General features: G+C 46.6%; 1 long non-coding RNA gene across 1 annotated transcript; it reads left to right on the forward strand.

Moving 5' to 3' along the window:
- The first annotated feature begins 288 nt into the window (after positions 1–288).
- Positions 289–7,809, forward strand: LOC140690702 (uncharacterized). Its single transcript, XR_012065970.1, has 2 exons — positions 289–610; positions 1,375–7,809. It is a non-coding gene; the product is annotated as an uncharacterized lncRNA (long non-coding RNA).
- The last annotated feature ends 821 nt before the right edge of the window (positions 7,810–8,630 follow it).

Consider the following 8,630-nt stretch of genomic DNA (forward strand, 5'->3'; position numbering starts at 1 on the left):
TCCAGGGGCCGCGGCGTCGCCGCAGGGCGGGCGGGGAGGGCGAGGCCGGCTGCGGGGGCCGCGCGCCCTCGGCAGCCGCGGGCGGACCCCCGGCGGAAGCGCCCGCGCCCGGCGCGCGGGGCGGCAGCGCGGCTCCCGGCTGCCGTGGGAACGGCAAGGCCGCCGCCCGCCGGGGGCCCGACGGGCACGGGGCGGGGGGCCGGACTCAGCGCTCAGCCCCCCCCCCCCCCGCGGGAGGGCCGGGCGGGGTGGGGGTGGGGGGGCCGGGGAGGCGCCGGGCGCGGGGAGAGAGTGCACGGCGACCCCCGTCACCGCGCAGGGGCGCCGCGGGCCTTGGCCCGGCTGTGGTTCCCACTGTCATTAAGAATAAATAATGATTACACATAAAAACAAAAGCAAAGCCGGCAGCTCCCGGCTGTGGCTGCACAGACGCGCAGTGCTGGCAGCAGCCAAGCCCTCTTTCCGCGCGGCCCTTCCATTCTGTGCACATTTAACAAATGTTTACGACACGCCGTGGAGACACAGATTAAGAAGATGCGGTGTCCGTCCCCTGAGGAGCACACAGTCCAATGAGAAGACGGACGTTGAGCAGTCGCCACACGGAGTCCAGGTGTCGTAACCAACACACATGCAAGAGCCACAAGGATGCAGGGAGGTCAGGGTAAAGGGAAGCGCACAGGGCAGGGGCGGGGGATGCGCGCTTGGGCGGAGAGCCAGGGTCCCAGGAGCAGCAAGGTGGGGAAGCACCCGGGATGGCTCGGGAAGCCAGGGCATAAAGGTGCCTGGGAGGCGGGAAGACGCAAAGGTCGCACGGGTGTGGGCTCTGATGATGGCTCTGAGCAGGCGACGTCAACGCCGTGCAAGCCGTTGCCCTCGGGTCCGGGGCCACAGGGGATGCAGAATGCCCAGAAAGGAGCTTATTCTGAACAAGTAGGGAAAAGTTTGGACCGGGGGCCTCCTGCTGTCTAGAATCACTAGATGGACAAACAGGGCACATCTGTAATTGTACATTTTCTAGAAGCCACATTCAAGACATGAAAAGAAACATGTGGAATTAATTTTTTATAAGAAAAGCCATTTACCCAATACTGCCAAAATATTAGCATTTCAATGTGCAATCAGTACCACCAAAAAGCATTAATGAATTGTTTTCCAATATTTTTTCTATACTGTCTTCAAAATTTGCTGTGTATGTTACAAGTACAGCCCATCTCTACTGAGACTGGCCGTATTTATTTTTTCTTTTTTCTAGTTTTCTTTTTGTTTATGAAGTACAGCCAGTTTACAGTGTAGTGTCAATTTCCGGTGCACAGCACATGCTTCAGTCATGCATGAACATGCAGATATTCGTTTTCATATTCTTTTTCATTGTAGGTGACTAGAAGATACTGAACATAGTTCCCTGTGCTGTGCAGTGTAAACTTGTTGTTTATCTACTTTGTGTACAGTCCTTAGTGTCTGCAAACCTTGAATTTCCAGTTTGGCCCTTCCGACCCCTCCACGTGCTCCGTAGCCAGCACGTGGCTGGTGGCAGCCGTATGGAACAGCGTGGTTCCAGACTCCCCAGTGTGCGTCGGAGGTGTTCCCTATTCGGGCCAGAATTGCCCTGAATGCCCCCCTTGCTGCTTTCTCAGAAGATAGATCAAAAGGGAAGAGTTTCCACTGCCAAAAGGCATATGGTCCTCCAAGCCTTCACCTGTAAGCCACAGGACTAGGTTGGTGGGAAAAGCTGTCTTAAGATAAACACACACTGCATGATTCCCTTTGATTTCCCGAGGCTTGGAGGGGAGAGGGTGCAGGGTGCCATTTGCATTTTAATAACACTGCCTCTTGCAAAATGATTCTCAACATTCTTAATGAACGCCTTCCAATAACAGTAATTAACATCAGAAGGGGCTGTGCCACCACTCGCTAATGAATGCCCTCCCAGGCCTGCCCTCCCCGGCAGACCCTGTTTTGATTGGCTTAAAGCAAAGCTTCGGAGTTACTCAGTTGGCATCAGGCCATACAGGGAGCTGGGTTTATGTAACTTGTTTCCCAGAAAGAAAGCAGCTTAAGTAACTCATGTCAGACCCCAAATGGGACCGCCATAGCAGCAGGACCAGAGCACAGGGAATCGGTAGCCAGGTTCTCAGGACTTACGATCTCAAGACGGGAACTAGGTGCCCTTTGTAGAAGCACCAAGCAGGCAGCTGGGACACTGGCAGCCTCACATGGGTGTGTTGGCTCTGCCCTACTGGCTCCCGTAATCCCGTGACTCATGCTCCACCCAACGCAGGACAAGTTCGGTTGAGGATTCGGTCATTTCCAAGGGGCGGTTGGTTCCCCAGGACTTGCTACAGCTCACTCCCTCAAGGCTTGGACCTGGCTTGGCTTGCAGAAGTCCCACCTCGAGCTCCCTAACATCCTTGGCTTCCCTCCAACACTCAGTTTTGACAACAGTGCGGTGAGATTTGCACGCATACGATAACCTTCTTACACACGCTGTCGTGGCCCTGCAGTAATTGCAGAAATGACAGTCATGAGAGAAGCTGACTCACTTTGACGAAACGTGAATGTGCCAAACACTGAACCAAACACTTTGCGTGAATGAGCTCAGGAAGTCTTCTCTACACCCCCACGAAATCCATCTCCTCAGTATCTGCATCACACAGGAAGGGAAGCCAGGGAAGGTGAGTAACCTGCTCTGGTAGCTCAGTAAAAGTTGCTGAAGCTGCCTGGTTCCAGGGGAGCAGCTTTAAACTACTAGACAACACAGCTGATTGCATTTAGATGTGGAATTTTTGTATGATTATGAGAAACATACACTGTGATGGACAGAATTCAAAAATGACCTCCAAGATTCCCCCTCCCTCATACGCATTCTGAGTAACTCCTTCCCTGTGAAGGCAGAACCTGTTAACATCACGGGGGCATCATTCTCAGGATGAGATTTCTGACCAGTTAACTTTGCCTTGATCGAAAGGGAAATTATCCAGGTGGGCCTGACCTAAGAAGGTGAGCCTGAAAAGGACTGGACCCATCCTGAAGGAAGACAGATTCTAAGTGTGGAGAACCTATAAAAGAAGCCACATGGCAAGGGCCTGAGGACATCCTGTAGGAGCTGAGAGGACCCCTAGCTCATAGCAGCAAGAGAACAGGGACCTCATTCCTACAACCACGAGGATCTGAATTCTTCCAACTATCCCATGAAAGGGGACCCTGAGCTGCAGAAAAGAACACAGGCAGGCTCACACCTCGAGAGCAGCCTCGGGACACCCTGAACAGGTGGTTCAGCTGCTCTCCTGGCATAAACATACGTGAAGCCTTTAGATTTTCCTTTCCTCCTCTCGTATCAGCTGGGACTTCCAGCATGCTACTGAAAACACATGGTGAGAGGGAACATCCTTGCCTTTTCCTGATCTTCGCAGGAAGGACGGAGGTTTCTCACCGTTAAGTATGAGGTTAGTTGTAAGGCTTTTTTAGATGACAAGGAAGTTTTCCTTCTGTTGCTGTTTCTCTCGGAGTCTATAGCATAAATGGATGTTGGATTTTGTCGGCTGCTTTTTCTTCATCTGTTGACTTGATTGTATGATTTTTTTCTTCTTTATCCTGTTGATGTGATGGGTTCTATTAATTGATTTTCAGCTGTTAAAACAGACCTGTTTACGTGAGATAAATCCCACTTGCTCATGGTGTGTAACTCTTCTTGTGCGTTGTTTGCTTCCATTTGCTAACATTTGTTGAAAAATTTTGCGTCCATGTTCATGAGAAATAATGGTCTGTAGTTTTCTTGTAATGTCTTGTCCAGTTTTGGTATTGGAGCAACACCGATCCCACAGAATGAATTAAAACATATTACTTCGCCTTCTGTCTTCAGGTAGAGATTATAGAGAACTGGTGTAATTTCTTCCTTACCTGTTTGGTGGCACTCACAGTTGAACTCACCCGGGCCTGGTGCTTTCTGTTTAGGAAAGTTATTAATTTTGGATTCAAATGTGTTGCCTTTGTTCTGTGTTCCTGGATTTGTCTTCCACTCTTTTTCTGCCTTTTATGGTTTTAACTTAGCACATCAGTTACCCTTTTTTTCTTTACTTCTTTTAGTGGAAGCGCTAGAGTGTGCCATGTACTTTTACAACAAACCCAAGTCCAGTTTCACTATGTGGGTAACGTATCTTACAACAAAAAAATAATCTTAATTTCTTCTTCCTGTCCCTGGTGTCACTGCCGTCATTCACTGCACTTATATATAAGTGTACATCAACATATGTCATATTTGTAAGATACATAATTAAATACATCATTGGTATTATCATTTTGAACAAACTGTTACCTGTTAGATCAATGAAGAATACAAAAAAATAGAAGTTTTTCTTTTGCCTTTACTTATTCCTTCTTCGATGTTCTTCCCTTCTTTATGTGGGTCTGAGTTTCTGACCTAATCATTTTCCTTTTCTCTAAAGAATTTCTTCTAGTATTTCTTGCAATGCAGATCTACTGGCAACAGATGCCCTCAGTTTTTGTTTGTTGGGGAAAGTCTCTATTTCTCCTTCACTTTTGAAGAATAGTTTCACAGTCTGCAGAATTCTAGGTGATTTTCTTCTCTCAACTCTAAATATTTCATTCCACTCTTTTCTTGCATGCATGGTTTCTAAGAAGAAGTCATATGTCATTCTTATCTTTTTCCTCTGTAAGTAAAGTGTTTTCCTCCTCTGGCTTTTTTCAGAATATTTGTTTTCCTATAGTTTGTAAATTATATACTTAGGTATAGTTTTTTGGGGATTTATCTTCATTGATGTTTTCTGGGGTTCCTGGATCTGTGGTTTAGTGTCTGACATTAATATGGGGAAATTCTTGGTCATTGCCTCAAATAATCCTTCTATTCTTTTCCATCCTTCTTCTCCTTTGGGTATTCCCATCACATGTATGTAACACCTTCTGTAGTCATCCCACAGTGCTTGTGTATTTTGTTCAATAATTTTCAGTCTTCTTTCCCTCTCTTCACTTTTCTGGTTTTGGAAGCTTCTCTGACATATCCTCAAGTTCAGAGATTCTTTCCTCAGCTGTGTCCAGCTTCCTAACAGGCCCACCAGAGGCATCTCTGTTAGAGTGATTTTGTTCCCATTTATTATTGATTCCCTTTTAGACTTTCCATCTGTCTACTTTTCAAGTCAGTTTTGGGGGGATGAATAATTTTAGGTTCACAGAAAAGTTTCACAGAGAATGTAGAGAATTCTCATGTAGCTCTCAGTCAGTTTCTGTTCACTCCAGCCTTGTGGTCTTATGTTGCCACACTTCATCTGTCGAAACCAAGAGACCAGCATTTGTGCCTTACCATTAGCTAAACCCAGACCGTGTTCAGTCTCTGTCCAGATTCCCCATTAATGCCCTTTTCTGTTCCAAGTTCAAAGACAGAGCGCCACGTCACATTTTGTCATCATGTCTCCTTCGTCTCCTCACATCTGTGATGGTTTCTCAGTCATTCTTTGCCTCTCACGACCTTGACGACTTTGAGAAAGTGCTGGTCATGTATTTTGAAGAATGTCCCTCAGTTGGGGTTTGTACGATGTGTTTTCTCATGACGAGACTGTGTTTATGGGTTTGAGGGAAGATTACCAGAGGGGTCCTTCCCACCTCACCACATCGCGGGTGTGCGGCACCCACATTCATCCTTATTATTTTTAGGGTAACTATAGCCAAAATTTTTCACTAGATCAGTTGTTATGAATTCTGTGGTCACAGTCTCCTTTCTGTGATTTTGGTGTGTCTACAATTATATTGTGACTATTAAACATACAAATCTAATTTAGCCAATTGTCATGTCAATAAGAAACACATTTAGACCAGGGCAACGAGATGTGCAGTCAACCGATCCACCGGCTGACTTTGGAGCTCAGCCCCACGGGACGGTGCATCGATCTGGGATAATTCAAGACTGCTAATGGGCACGGCCGACCAGGCTCTGCATGAGAGGCAGTTGCATTAGGGGTCCTCTGACTGCTGGGCTAATGGACAGCCTGGCCCATGAGTGGCCTGTCAGAGGTCCCCCCTCAGCAAACCTGACTTTAAGCTTTACCTTTGATTGTAAGTTGGAAAAACATAAAGTTAGTCTTCAGTAAAACTCATGTCTGCCATTTCTGGGCTCTGTTTTCTCACCTCAGGTGCTGCTTGCGTTTGAGCCCCCTGGCCCCCAGAGCTGTAGGCCTTTCTCCTTTCTTCCGGGTTCAAAGGGCCTAGTATTAACCATTTACTCAGTCTCATCTGAAGCCAGGTCTGTCTCTCAAAATGACGTTTATTTTAAGCCACACCTCCAACTAGAAAGGGAGGCTATTTCAGGTATCATAGGCAGATGGGCATTTTAGGGGAATGAGGAGACTTCCAGCTGACCTGCAGCCATCGCCACGTTGGGTGACCCTGGAAGCCGATACGCAGGGAACTGGCGAGGCTGGTGGAGGGCTCTGATCTCTCTCGGACCCTTGACTCTCCTGCAGATGTCTCCTAGAGGTCCACTGGGGGCTCAGGGAGCCACAGCCCTGCCCAGCACACTGCATGGAGTGGCACGAAACCCAAGGCAACATTGGTCCCCTGCACTCATAGGCCTCACCTGCTGTGCCATTTCCCTCATGTCACTGTGACTTGCTGGCCGTGACCTCTCCATGACCCCGGGCTTGGTCTTCAGGGCCCCACTGATCTGCCCAGTCACAGGCTTCCTGGGAAACGTGGTGCCTGGACTGTGCCAGGATCCATTTCAGGCATCCCTCCTGAGTCAGCGGGAAGCGGATGAGGACGAGAAGCAATGTGCTTTGTGTGCCACCCTGGTTGGACCCACTCTTTCTTATTTTCTCTTTCCTCTGCTGACCAGCACAGCTGGTGAGTCTTCCTCAGGTCAGCCTGGCCTTTGCATGGAAATTTTGCCCTATAGTTGCCCTACACACAGGCCAGCAAATGAGCCACTCCTGGCAGGGCTCAGAGGGCTGGAACCATGCACTTGAACTGTGTGGTCCGCTCACAACTGATGGGGCTCACGTTTAAAAAGTCCTCTGAGAGAGGCTGTGGAGAAAGGGGAGTCCTCTTACACTGCTGGTGGGAATGCAGTTTGGTGCAGCCACTATGGGAAACAGTATGGAGATTCCTCAAAAGACGAGGAATAGACTTACCACATGACCCAGGAATTCCACTCCTGGGCATATATCCAGAAGGAACCCTACTTCAAAAAGACACCCGCACCCCAATGTTCATAGCAGCACTATTTACAATAGTCAAGACATGGAAACAGCCTAAATGTCCATCAGCAGATGACTGGATAAAGAAGATGTGGTATATTTATACAATGGAATACTATTCAGCCATAAAAACTGACAACATAACACCATTTGCAACAACATGGATGTCCCTGGAGAATGTCATTCTAAGTGAAGTAAGACAGAAAGAGAAAGAAAAATACCATATGAGATCGCTCATATGTGGAATCTAAAAAACAAACAAACAAAGCATAAATACAAAACAGAAACAGACTCATAGACATAGAATACAAACTTGTGGTTGCCAAGGGGGTGGGAGGCGGGAAGGGATAGATGGGATTTCAAAATTGTAGAATAGATAAACAAGAGTGTACTGTATAGCACAGGGAAATATACACAAGATCTTATGGTAGCTCACAGAGAAAAAATGTGGCAATGAATGTATGTATGTTCATGTATAACTGAAAAATTGTGCTCTACACTGGAATTTGACACAACATTGTAAAGTGATTATAAATCAATAAAAAAAATGTTATATTGTTAAACAGAAAAAGTCCTTTGACATGAATAAACCCCAGAATTTAGTGAATGCCCTGGACTGTGTGATGATTTCAACCATTCTTGGTACTTCACCAAAGAATGCCTTTGGCATTATAGTGTTCCCAACTACTGTGCCTTATTATTTAGTTATTGAAAAAAGAAAAATGCATGCTGGCTTCCCAGAAGCATTAATGCTGTTATTCCCCAGGAACAGAAGCAGTCCCTTTATTCATTACACAGAGAAGGGAAAAGGGATCAGCTGAGTCAACAGTTTTCATGTTTCAAAGCAAAGCGTGAGTAACGGAGAATTAAACAGGAACACAAAGGGACACTGGCACCCCCACATTCACAGCAGTTTCATTCACAATAACCAAAAGGTAGATGTGCCTCGAGTGTCCGTCAATAGCTGGACAGATAAACAAGATGTGGTCCATCCACACATAGAATGTTCTGAGAGGAAGGCCACAGCATGGAAGAAACTTGAGGACAGGATGCTAAGTGAAATGAGTCAGCCACTAGAGGACAAATACTGTACAAGTCCACTTATGTGAGGTCCCGGGAGTAGAAATAATTCTACCTAATAAAACTGAAAAAGGAAAAAATAATATATATGTATTTGATATATATATATATAAAACTTATATTAAATATAAATATGTATAAAATATAAAAAATATATTCCTGGTATTTCTCAAATTATGTATGACTTAACATCAAAGCCCCCAGGAAACACTGATTGGGAGGAATAAACTTCATGTTCTCCAAACTCCTGGAGACAGAAAGCAGGCGGGCAGTGGCCAGGGGCTGGGGTGGGCAGAAGGAGGCGTTAGTGTTCACAGGGTACAGAGTTTCAGTTTTGCAAGATGGAAA

This window comes from Vicugna pacos, chromosome 31 (genome assembly GCF_048564905.1).
Source record: "Vicugna pacos chromosome 31, VicPac4, whole genome shotgun sequence".
Classification (NCBI taxonomy): Eukaryota; Metazoa; Chordata; class Mammalia; order Artiodactyla; family Camelidae; genus Vicugna; species Vicugna pacos.